Genomic DNA, 13,616 nt, shown 5'->3' on the forward strand with positions numbered 1-13,616 from the left:
ACATCACTGGGTTTGTTGTCTTTCTGTCAAATGTTACAGATCAGGCGAATGGTCAACTCTCTGTTTCTGCTTTTCCTCCTCGTCGGTAAGTCTGCTGTGGTCACGCTAAAACAAACAGGAACTATCAGTTATGTGCTTGAATTTTGTATTCATGTGTTTCTTTATATATCCAAATATTTGTCTGCGAGGCTAAAAATCACTGGAGCCTCGGGTTCTGCTTTTGGAAATTATGACAATTCTAACAGAATTTCCATGGCTGCCGTTGTTGTGTCTATCCAACTCATCATTCACCACAACCAGCTCTAATTGGTTTATCCCCAGATTTGATTATATCACTGTTAGTCTGTGGCTCTATTCCTGTGTTTCTCAAATTCCAGTCTGCCAGGACCATTACTTTGTGTGTTTTAGATGTGCTCACTGTTCGAGAACACCTGATCCAAATGGTCTCATGACCTCCTCGTAGCCGTCAAGTGCTGCACGAGGCTGTTAATTAGCCACTTGCTCAAGTCCGACATGTAGCAGAAGGGAAACAGCTAAAACATGCAACAGCTGTTTGAGAAATGAGAAACGCTGATCTGTTCCCTGTGTTCATGTTTACTTTTCTTCTTACATTTCTGGTTGGTTTTAATGCATTTTACCTAAGTGATTGTATGAAACATGGCGTTTTGTTCATTTTTCTTGTAAAACTTCTTCAAATCTTTCAGATGTGGAGAATCGTTTTGTTTTTTTCCGGTGATCTAACAGACTTGCTTTCAGTTTATTTTTGCTCAGCTCACAGAGGTCAAAGGCTACAAAAATAGGACTTTTTTCTGTTAAATTTAACCTCACACCCCTAAATAATATTTATATTATCATAATCTGGACTGGTTGGATCTTTTTTCTGTCAGTCCAACCAAACAAATACTTAGGTTTGGAATAACCAAAATGATTTATTTTAGCTCACAGAAACCTTCCCTCTAAATTACACATTTATATCTAATCACGCTTTCCTTTCTAAAATGTCTTTTTTTAAAACTAGTTGCTACATAAGTATGTGAGCATATTCATTTATGTCATCCGGACAACTAGTGATCTGGTTTTCATGATGTAAAGCACTTTGATCTGCCTTGTTCCTGAAATATTCTACACAAACAAACTTGAGTGATTGATTTGAAACTCATCAACAGCACCGATGAAAGTCACTAATGATATCCTCCTGGCTTCAGATAATGGACTTGTGTTTGTTCTCGTCTTGCTCGATCTAAGTGCTGCTTTTTGCACAGCTGACTACAATGTCCTCTGAGAAAGACTTGAATGTGTTGAAGATATAAAAGAAAAGCGCCAGGCCCGTTGAAGTCCAGTCCGTCTGACAGATTCCACTCTGTTCATGTCAATGATAAATCTTCCCACTCCAGGGTTACATGAGGAGTACCACAGGGCTCTGTGATTGGAACAATTCCTTTGGCTTTAAATGTTTCCTGTTGGTATAATTATGCAACAGCACATGCCAAATTCCCCATTGATATTCTGATAATACCCAACAATAACAACAGATTGACTCAATCAGTTAAGCAGACTTGCAGGCATGTTTCCACAATATAACTTTTCACTTTTTTTCATTTACACAAAAAGAATTTGCTTTTGAACCGGAGACAAATAAACTGAATACTGCCAAAATTAGAAAATATCTTGTTTGGGAGGGATGCTGAAAAACTAGTTCATGCATTTGATACGTCACGGCTGAACTGCTGTAATTCTTTATTGTCAGGAAAATCAAGCTAAAAGTCTTCAGCTGATCCAAAATCCTGCAGCAGGAGTTCTGATAAAACTTAAAAATGGAGCTCATACTTCCCTGATTTTAGTTTCTGTTTCACTGGATTCCTGTTATAACCCTTTTTTCTTAAGTATTCATCAGCTCCATTGTTCTCTTTTGAAGACGGATGTCTTTTAAAAAATGTCTCGACCAGCTTTCATATTAATCATTGTTTTATTAAAGCAAAGAGAGTGAAAGGGGCAGTGTTATGTAAAAATGATTTTTTTTAACTTGGCATCATGCCATATTTTTATCCCCTCATCAAAAACATATGTGGAGTGTTGCCTTCATTATTTTACGTTCGTTTCAGAAGTTGTGTAATCTCCCATGGCAACCATTCAGCCATGCAAAATGCACATCATACTGCCCCATTAACCACTGCCAACAGGATTTTGACTGCCATCCGAACCCAATTTCAACAAAAAGCAACTTTCCCTGTAACTTGTGCTCTAAATATGCTTTTGACAAAGCATTTGGGAGTGGGCATATGTTGCTCTATGGAGCTGTTGGCTGAAAGTTGGTTGATATTTCTGACATTATGATAACTCGCCGTCTGACTCTAGTTTCAGTCTCTTCCCAAAAGCAAGGAGATTTTGGCATATTCTCTGTCTGCTCCATGAACAACACCATCAGGTTTGAATTCGCTCTTGACACTTGATAATGACATTGAATTATAAATATTCTCAAGTGATTTGTATTTTTTTTAATTATTATTCTTTTGAAGGTTGAGGTGTCATTATGCTGAATGTAAGGACTCTCCAACCCCCAGCTGTCAGTTCTACTCAAATGGGACTCACCTGGGAGGCTCATCGAAATGCCAAGAGTTCACCGACTGGCAGCTGCCAACCAGTCCCATCAACTACACCTGCGTACTGAAAAGAAGGGAGAGAACGGAAAATAAAACAGTGCTGATTGACCCCAATCCAACGGCAAAGAAACGTTAGTATTTTGCATTAATTCCATCTCATAGTTCTGCTCAAAATGATGTTGAGTCGTTAAAGCAGATATCATAAAACATATCTTTGGAAGCCGTCTATGTTTTCCCAAATGAATTAGGACTGTTTTGTACCCCTGAATCCAAAAATGGCATCCATTTTTCACAATCAGGTCAGGTTTTTATTCCAGTTTGATATAGAGAAATTTTATCTTCTGACTAAATTATCAGTTCATTTCTGTTAATATTTCTCATCCAAAAAGGCTTAAGGAGAAAAAAACAACGTTTTTTAACAGAGTGTATTAATTAAATGTTACAAACTTGGATTTCTATAAACTGAATAATTATCACTGGTACATGTGAATTGATCATTACGTCTTCATTGTGTAAAATTCTCCGTCTCTTTCCTGTCCCGGTGGAATCTCTCCTCCTCCTCATCACTCATTGATCTCAGATTGTCAGGAAACCGATCCAGATGTGAGAATAAGTCCTGCATTTTGATGCTCATGTTACTCCGTAGTTCAGAAAGTTGAACCGATTGAGCAAAACCAATGTGATTATTGGGTTCAGCTCATCAAAATGACCATACAGTTGAAAACCCCCAGACAATTTTCTGTCTGTTGAGCAGTGTTATGCATCAACATTATAAAATGACTTGTTTTGTTACTTGGTTTTAGTGAGGTTGATTTGCATTAAAGTATGTAACTTTGTTGAAGATATATTATTTTCATATATGTGAAAATAGAAGATGAGAGAGATAATATTTGAAAAAAGAACAAGTCCCCGTGGCTCTTCCTGAACCCCTGATGGCATTTTGAAAAATACGCCGCTCCCGAACCGAAGCAGCCAATAAGAGGCTGGAGGCGAATCTTTGCTCCGTCATTCATGACCATGTAAGGCATCTCTCTGCAGCTCTGGTAGATGCACCAGGATGTTTGGTTGGGGACAGGAGGTGATGATGGAGAAGCAGTACAATGGCTGAGTACCTCAAAAATCAGGCCTGGATCCCGTTCCAAACGTTGCTCCAACACTTGTTGTGTCTGCTGTAAATTCAGTTGCTGAATTGACAGATAAAATAGATGCTGAAGCTCATTTTCAACAGCTAATGTTGTGCTACATAAAATAAAATGTATATACAACTTATGATGTGCAAAGGGAATAAATGAAACAGAGCTAACTTACATGTTGAAAAGCAGCAACCTCTGATCTTATGTTCTCCACACGCCATGTTCTCTGCTGAGATGGTGAGGAGTTGGACAGGATCCATGACCTCTGACCCGTCTCCCACCTGCTCTGTCTCATGCTTCACGGACATGGCGTGCTCTTCTCCTCCCCGTCGCTGCTGGTGTAAATCCCTCATGGGAGCCCAGGGACTCCATATACTAACATACAGTGAAATACACTTTGCATTTTTCACTGTACAAAGTGAAAAATGGAAATTGCTAACTCACTGGTTTAACATGTTGCATAGACAGTGAACCTCATCTAACACTGAGTAATTACACATCTGAGTTGCTTTTATGTTAGCTGACTTGCTATTTATAACTTATAGAAAGAGAGCAGAGTTAAAATATGAACTACTTTTGAAATGTAAAGCATAGCTTTGACACCTACCAATAAGCAAGATGCATACCAGTCCCTCGGCAGTATTAATATTGATGCATATTTTGAAGTCTCAGTGAACAGTGATGGTTTCTCATTTGTCCACATGGTTTTACAGTTCAGTCATCTGTAATTTGTAACTTCTGTGAAACTGATCAGACGTACATAACCAGGCTCTTCTTTACTTTCTGTCTCTCCCAAAGACAAACTGAAGCCCTGTTCTGGAAGCCCAGGCCTGCAGCTTTACCAGACTCCAACCTTCCTGTGGCTGCTGATTGTTCTGCCTCTGTGGGGAGTCCTTGAGACAGTCAGGCAGTTGACATGAAGGACAGACTGTGGCAGATTTTATGTATTTGTCTTCACCTGCTTTCAATTTGGTTGTGTTCTTTGTATTCCTCATCTTCATATGATATCATACTGGGTTAAGAGTAAAGCATGTGACCTGTGTACAGACCCAGAGGTCACAGTCCTCTCTGCGGCTGTCACAGGTTGGAGTCCCGAGCTGTTGACCTTTGCTGAATGTCTTTTCTCTCTCTTTGTCTCTCTCTTTCCACTCGTGGTCATTAAAGGTCACTAGAGCCAGGTAAATCCCTTAAAGAGGCAGTATTAAGTATTTTCCAGGCATATAGTCAGATTTTATAGCACAATCAAGTCACTATTTAACCTTCAGATATAAAATCAATGAATCAATTATGCCTTGAAAGAAATTTTGCTTCCTAATTAAAGCCTTTGATTTGGAACTCTGTCTCTTCAAAAGCTTCTGCTCTTTCTGAAACAGATGATGGATCTAAAGACAGAGGAATTAAAGGAGAAAACCCATTAGAACCTGCAAAAACTGCAGAGTAGTGGAATTCATCTTGCCATGTGATGACAACCCTCAGCCAGAGCTACAATGGAACGGTTTAGTTGAGAGCATTCATCAGCTATAATGCCCTAGTCAAAGTCCAGACCTGATTTCAGCAGAAAATATGTGGCCAGAATTGAAATGCATTCCAATCTGACTGTGCCTGAAATAGCAGAGCCCTAAAGACTTGTTGCTGTAAAAAGAAAAACGTTAGTCATACAAAGTAGTAATAGCTTTGTGGAAAAAGTCAGCAGGGGTTATCTGCACACCACACTTGCTCTAGCCATCTTTTTCCCTCCATTCGAAATGAACCGTTTTGTGTTTGCCAATAAAATCCTAATGAAATATAGAACCTTGAGGTCGTAACACAATGTGGAAAAGGATGAGTAAGGTTATTTTATTTCATTTTCTAACACATGCATTGACCTTAAAGAACTATATAGACACCCTTCTATCAAAATTTAATCGGAGGAGTGATTGATGAGTGATTGATGACCTTTGACCCCTAATCAAACCCCCACTGCCCCCCTTCTGGTGTTAGGTTACAACCCCTCCTTAGACATCTGTTGTTTCCACCCTCCTCCCCCCCCTCCTCTTTGTTTTCTTGAAACAAAAAGACCTGATCCTGCATGCCGATGCTCTATCAAGGAAACCAGATGTTAGGTTCTGTCCGGGAGAGCAGAACCCTGCTGTTAAGGGGTGATAGAGTATGATCTGGTACTCTGTACAGAGTCATACTCTTGACCTTTGGCAACCACCCTGCAGGAATATCAGCTTTCATGATTTTGGCCGGAGATGCTTAAGAGATGCTTAAGAGATGCTTAAGGCAGGAGAGACAAAAGACAAAAAGACCTGATCCTGCATGCCGATGCTCTATCAAGGAAACCAGATGTTTGCTGGCTATCAACCAACAATTCAATCAGTGATTTTTTTCTTGTTTTTTTTTTTAAATAACCTCTCTCACATCTTCTGACAACTAGCCCAACTTATAATAACATTAACTAAGTTTGCTATTGGTGCACTTTATCTAAAAACAAAGATTAAAAATAAAACATACTCACTACACTTCTCCAGAAGGGCCTTGTCCTCCTCCAATTTCTCCAGATCAGATTGCCTCTCCTGACTGATCTGCAGATCAAGTTTTTCAAATTGTTCTTGCAGCTCACAATAGTTTATTCCGTGTAGTTCAGGTCTGGACATCACCCAGACATTCACTCTCTTCTCTTCTCTTCCTCAGATTTGACTGTGGCCTGGACCAGCTAAAGTGGTCGAAGGTGTCGAAGATGCTGGAACAGGTTTTTAAAGAGACAAATACCTCCATCAAAGTGTACAGCCTGCTTTGTGTTGGTTTACAGCTTCAAATGCATGCCATGTAGTACATTTTTGTTTTCATTGGGGGTTATTTTTTTTGTTTGTTTTCAGCTTAAAATCCTTTTGTTTTAGACTTTTCAGACTTTGTATACTGGAAATTTTGCTGTACAGGATAGTATGACTCATATCTTTGAAAATTGCTTTGTGAATAAAAATTAAGATCATAATTTTTGACAAAAGCTTCTTAATATTGCAAGGGATGACCTTTACCTGCTCAGACACCACGCAATGTTATTTGGGAAAACTCATTGTAAATTTTGTAAAGTGTAAATTTTGATGTTACAGAGAAAAACACCAATCCCTGCTTTCATCAACCCATAAAACATTGCTCATCGTTTCTCTTCAGTTGGGCAAATTGTAACCTTTCTTAATTCAGTTGATTTTAAAATGCAAATTTTACAATAAGTAATCTCAAGACAGTTTGCAAAAAAAAAGTTATTTCCATTCTACTTATCAAACAGCGCAGCAATCTCAATGTATTATTTAAGTCAGCAAAAAATAAATAAAAAATTAAGTAATCCAAGTTAAAAAATGCAGATTGCATCATGTCATTGACTTGTCATTGACTTGACTTGTTTATATGCTTCTTCCTCTTCAAATTACTTTTACCCTATCATAACCGGTTTTATCCATATTTTCAGGGGAAGCCTGTGGAACCAACATGTGTGATTGCTACCTTTCTTCTTTGTTTCTTTCTTAGACTAGAAACACCACAAAATGAATAACCTCACCGACTGAACTTTGAAATGAATAAAAAGTCATTCGATTAATCATTCAGATAGTTAGAATCACGACATTGACTCTTTCCATCTTTAAGATGACTAGAACAAGCTCCTCACTGATGAATCCATATTGTTGGCATCACTTTATTACAAATGATAGTTAATAACTGGACATGTAGAAATATCATTTTACCAAGATAGAGCTTGATCCGCTGTTACTGGACACAACTGGAGTTCCATAAAGTCTGGCAGTAAAAGTCACATTAAGACGCAATCAGAACTCATCATGCTAAACAGATGCTCTGCACAAAACCATTCTCCCACTTTTGTTTATCATGTCAGAGTTTTAACAAGAAAGAAAAACACAGAGTCCAACCGGTAAAATTGTTGTTTTATAAATCACAACAGTTGAAAGTGTACATTTTATTTTTAGGGTTTTATGTAACACTATGCTAATAAGCTACATTATTGTTGGTTAATAGTATCACTCTGAACGCAACATCTAATCATTGATCAGTACTGGATCTGCTCTTCTCTTCTTCTGCAACCCCTGGAATAACAGCAACAACTGATCTCTGCTGTTCCTTAGGACCAAAATATTTCTGTAAGGAGAAAAAAAAATCAAAGTTTTGTTTCTTTTACGTCATTGTTTTTAGATGATACATTTAAATAAAAGTGTTCATTTATCAATTTATATTCGCTTAGACCAAAAAGGAAAGTTATTACGTAGTTATACTCTACAATTCAAAGGGGAAAACTTTTTTAGTCATTTTAATGAGCTCCAAATTTTTTAAAGTTTTGACCAACCTTAAAGTCTCTTGAGCTCTTGAGGATCCGTTTCAGTGAAGTTATCAGTGAAGTTATCAGTGAAGTTATCAGTGAAGTTATCAGTGAAGTTATCAGTGAAGTTATCAGTGAAGTTAGCGTTCACGGAGGGAAACTTGCTGTTGCTGTTCCGCTCAGTCAGAATGTCGCTGATGTCAGAAAAATCTGCTGTCATGTCAAGAGCTGGAAAAAACAAATAAATCAACAAACGTGTTTGCAAAAAAAAAAAAACAAGTTGCATCATATTTTCACTTAAGACTTATAAAATAGTTTTATGACTGTGGTTATGCCTGTAGAATTTAAACTGAGGTAACGCTGAACAAAAAATCGTTTGAAAAAGAGGAGACATGCGACCCTAAATGCTGCAAATGCATTGCTGAAAAGAATTCAAACTCATATAACATCCTGTAACGTTTCAGCTCTCTGCAACACTTTGAGTCACCAAGCTTTATTCTTTTTTATACCCTTGCTATTTCATCAGTTAGATTTCAGAAAGGAAACGATGACATTTTTTATAACAGAAACATAAAATGTACTCATTTTACATCGTTAAGATGACTGAAACAAGACTCACTGTGTTCACTGATGAGTTCGGTCAAAAGGAAAACGTTCAGGATTCCCAAAGACACGGCCACACCGAGGTAGAGCCTCTCTTTGAAGCTGCTGCTACCTGAACAGAAACCTGAACCTTAGCAAAATTTAATTAAATTATATACTTACTAGATTTCTCTGTAACTTTGTTCTTACCTGTGTGATGACATGCACATTGTCCAACAGGTTCCATATTGACGTAAATTTCCTCCATCGCTTCAAACTCTCTGCTGTGTTGTTTTTTTTTAACATTGACTATAAGTAGTGAAACAAAGTGAAAAACTGTGGGAAAAAGGTGAGATCTGGTGTTCAACATAAAAACGTAGTTTAGAGATAACAACCAAATAAAGAAATTCATGAGTATGGAATCAGGATTATTTTCTTAAATGTCTCACACCACATAAAATTCTTGAAGGTTTCAATAGTTTCCTAAGTTCATATTTGCTGGGTCAATTCTGTATCATTGAATATTTATTTCTCCTTTTTCTTTGGTTTCCTTCAGCTCGGTTAATCCTACTCATAATAAACACATTACAATTTTCTCTGGGTGACAAAATAATTGACTTTTACATTCACGCACAACTTTGCGGTCGACTACATGGTACTACATGGTATCAAAAATTAAAAAATGCTTTAAATCACTGATATAAGAGTGAAAATGAAATGATGTTGGGATGTTTCTGCTCTTTGTATCCAAAATTATTTCCTGAACGCTAAAACATTGTTGGAGCAGATAACCGGTTCCCTCCTCTGTCATATTAAGATCATAATTGTGTCATATGGACCCAACAGTTTTACAGGTCTCAGTCTCTCCTGATAACTAGACACAGCTTTGCTCTCAGTAAATACAACTGTCATCTTTTAACCCTGTTTCTTGTCCAGTAGCAGAAACACTTAAATTAAGAAACCACAGTCCTTGAGTTGCATTCCAAATGACTGAACTTGTATCACCCATGAATCAAATAATTAATGAATTGTAAGTATTTGTTCATATTTTAAAGGTATGTAGTTTTAGGATCGCTATCTAGTAAAAAAGCTAGATGGCTTTTTGTTTCTAAACCTCAGTCATCATGTTTCCTCATCTTCTGAAACAACCATGAGGCAGAGCAACAGTTTGACAAACAATCTGCTTTGTGAAGCACCGCCTCACTGGGAGGGAATCAAAAGGCTAAAGTGCCAATCAGGTGCAAGTTGGGCGGTTTTAAGTAAGAGAAACCAGATACTGCCTTCAAAGCATGCTGAAGACAAGCAAGCAAGCAAAACATTCACAGAGTGGATGTAGAATATCAGAGTTCAGGAAGTACAGGATGGAAGAGTTGACTGAATCAAAACATTGCACAGAAATTCAGACTGGGAAGCTAACTGTATATAGAGCAGGAAAATAGGTTGGATTTACTGAAATTTATGCCTCAAAAGATTCAATTACTGCAACATATAAAATACAAGTGTAGTTAAACTGTGTGATTTTGGCAAACAATGTTCTTAAACTCATTAAGAATATTCTTCTTCTTCAAAGCATGCTGATGGTTCATATTAATCATTAATAAGCTTATCATTTACAAGAGGTGAACATTAGTGAACATTAGTGAACAGATAGCATCATTAGAAGAAAGGAACAAAAGCTGTAGATGATTTTAATGGAAACAAAACCAATCACCATGTTGTCACCAACTCTGGGAGCATGGCTGTGTAGTGAGTATGTTTTATTTTTTAATATTTGTTTTTAGGTAAAGTGCACCAATAGCAAACTTAGTTAATGTTATTATAAGTTGGGCTAGTTGTCAGAAGATGTGAGAGGGGTTATTTAAAAAAAAAAAACAATAAAAAAATCACTGATTGAATTGTTGGTTGATAGCCAGCAAACATCTGGTTTCCTTGATAGAGCATCGGCATGCAGGATCAGGTCTTTTTGTTTCAAGAAAACAAAGAGGAGGGGGGGAGGAGGGTGGAAACAACAGATGTCTAAGGAGGGGTTGTAACCTAACACCAGAAGGGGGGTAGCGGGGGTTTGATTAGGGGTCAAAGGTCATCAATCACTCATCAATCACTCCTCCGATTAAATTTTGATAGAAGGGTGTCTATATAGTTCTTTAAGGTCAATGCATGTGTTAGAAAATGAAATAAAATAACCTTACTCATCCTTTTCCACATTGTGTTACGACCTCAAGGTTCTATATTTCATTAGGATTTTATTGGCAAACACAAAACGGTTCATTTCGAATGGAGGGAAAAAGATGGCTAGAGCAAGTGTGGTGTGCAGATAACCCCTGCTGACTTTTTCCACAAAGCTATTACTACTTTGTAGGACTAACGTTTTTCTTTTTTACAGCAACAAGTCTTTAGGGCTCTGCTATTTCAGGCACAGTCAGATTGGAATGCATTTCAATTCTGGCCACATATTTTCTGCTGAAATCAGGTCTGGACTTTGACTAGGGCATTATAGCTGATGAATGCTCTCAACTAAACCGTTCCATTGTAGCTCTGGCTGAGGGTTGTCATCACATGGCAAGATGAATTCCACTACTCTGCAGTTTTTGCAGGTTCTAATGGGTTTTCTCCTTTAATTCCTCTGTCTTTAGATCCATCATCTGTTTCAGAAAGAGCAGAAGCTTTTGAAGAGACAGAGTTCCAAATCAAAGGCTTTAATTAGGAAGCAAAATTTTTCAAGGCATAATTGATTCATTGATTTTATATCTGAAGGTTAAATAGTGACTTGATTGTGCTATAAAATCTGACTATATGCCTGGAAAATACTTAATACTGCCTCTTTAAGGGATTTACCTGGCTCTAGTGACCTTTAATGACCACGAGTGGAAAGAGAGAGACAAAGAGAGAGAAAAGACATTCAGCAAAGGTCAACAGCTCGGGACTCCAACCTGTGACAGCCGCAGAGAGGACTGTGACCTCTGGGTCTGTACACAGGTCACATGCTTTACTCTTAACCCAGTATGATATCATATGAAGATGAGGAATACAAAGAACACAACCAAATTGAAAGCAGGTGAAGACAAATACATAAAATCTGCCACAGTCTGTCCTTCATGTCAACTGCCTGACTGTCTCAAGGACTCCCCACAGAGGCAGAACAATCAGCAGCCACAGGAAGGTTGGAGTCTGGTAAAGCTGCAGGCCTGGGCTTCCAGAACAGGGCTTCAGTTTGTCTTTGGGAGAGACAGAAAGTAAAGAAGAGCCTGGTTATGTACGTCTGATCAGTTTCACAGAAGTTACAAATTACAGATGACTGAACTGTAAAACCATGTGGACAAATGAGAAACCATCACTGTTCACTGAGACTTCAAAATATGCATCAATATTAATACTGCCGAGGGACTGGTATGCATCTTGCTTATTGGTAGGTGTCAAAGCTATGCTTTACATTTCAAAAGTAGTTCATATTTTAACTCTGCTCTCTTTCTATAAGTTATAAATAGCAAGTCAGCTAACATAAAAGCAACTCAGATGTGTAATTACTCATTGTTAGATGAGGTTCACTGTCTATGCAACATGTTAAACCAGTGAGTTAGCAATTTCCATTTTTCACTTTGTACAGTGAAAAATGCAAAGTGTATTTCACTGTATGTTAGTATATGGAGTCCCTGGGCTCCCATGAGGGATTTACACCAGCAGCGACGGTGGAGGAGAAGAGCACGCCATGTCCGTGAAGCATGAGACAGAGCAGGTGGGAGACGGGTCAGAGGTCATGGATCCTGTCCAACTCCTCACCATCTCAGCAGAGAACATGGCGTGTGGAGAACATAAGATCAGAGGTTGCTGCTTTTCAACATGTAAGTTAGCTCTGTTTCATTTATTCCCTTTGCACATCATAAGTTGTATATACATTTTATTTTATGTAGCACAACATTAGCTGTTGAAAATGAGCTTCAGCATCTATTTTATCTGTCAATTCAGCAACTAAATTTACAGCAGACACAACAAGTGTTGGAGCAACGTTTGGAACGGGATCCAGGCCTGATTTTTGAGGTACTCAGCCATTGTACTGCTTCTCCATCATCACCTCCTGTCCCCAACCAAACATCCTGGTGCATCTACCAGAGCTGCAGAGAGATGCCTTACATGGTCATGAATGACGGAGCAAAGATTCGCCTCCAGCCTCTTATTGGCTGCTTCGGTTCGGGAGCGGCGTATTTTTCTAAATGCCATCAGGGGTTCAGGAAGAGCCACGGGGACTTGTTCTTTTTTCAAATATTATCTCTCTTGTTAGGTATTTTCCTCGAAACTACAATAAAATAACCTCAGACAACGTATATGAATTAAATATGGTCAGGCTTCTGCAGAAGGAGAAATCCCGATCAACAGCTCCTCCGAGCTGTTCAATAGAGTTCTGATCTGCTTTCACGTGAGCTCCCTCTTTATTGTCAAAGCATCAAACAACAGAGGTCGTAAAACATTTAACACAAACAGACCAACAACTCAGTTCCAGGTGTGATATCTAATTTACAATCTGAGCCCAGTTCAGCTCTGGGTCAAACTGTCACCTAAAACTGGGTAGTAAACACCAGAGAAGAAGGTCTGAGAACCATAAAGTTTTACTATCTCGCATGAAGACAGTCGTAACCTCCCGGTCAGTTTATACTAAAATCACAATAATACTTTAGACTGAATATAAACTAAAGTAACAACAAAATAATAATATTAAAAAATATCTAACACTCTCATCTTCTATTTTCAGGACATGGTGAGATTTTTCACATATATGAAAATAATATATCTTCAACAAAGTTACATACTTTAATGCAAATCAACCTCACTAAAACCAAGTAACAAAACAAGTCATTTTATAATGTTGATGCATAACACTGCTCAACAGACAGAAAATTGTCTGGGGGTTTTGATGAGCTGAACCCAATAATCACATTGGTTTTGCTCAATCGGTTCAACTTTCTGAACTACGGAGTAACATGAGCATCAAAATGC

The 13,616-nt window shown here is 38.1% G+C and overlaps 1 long non-coding RNA gene across 2 annotated transcripts; it reads right to left on the bottom strand.

Moving 5' to 3' along the window:
* Positions 1-7,638: 7,638 nt before the first annotated feature.
* LOC129369885 (uncharacterized) lies at positions 7,639-12,199 on the bottom strand. Of its 2 annotated transcripts, XR_008606999.1 has the most exons (5): positions 11,463-12,199; positions 8,838-8,936; positions 8,665-8,760; positions 8,073-8,273; positions 7,639-7,867 (listed from the first exon to the last, which is right to left on the bottom strand). It is a non-coding gene; the product is annotated as an uncharacterized LOC129369885 (long non-coding RNA). The 2 variants fall into 2 exon arrangements; XR_008606998.1 differs by lacking the exon at positions 11,463-12,199 and having other exon boundaries at positions 8,838-10,444.
* Positions 12,200-13,616: the final 1,417 nt, after the last annotated feature.

The sequence above is a fragment of the Poeciliopsis prolifica genome, unplaced genomic scaffold, assembly GCF_027474105.1.
Source record: "Poeciliopsis prolifica strain line A6 unplaced genomic scaffold, Auburn_PproV2 SCAFFOLD022, whole genome shotgun sequence".
Lineage (NCBI taxonomy): Eukaryota > Metazoa > Chordata > Actinopteri > Cyprinodontiformes > Poeciliidae > Poeciliopsis > Poeciliopsis prolifica.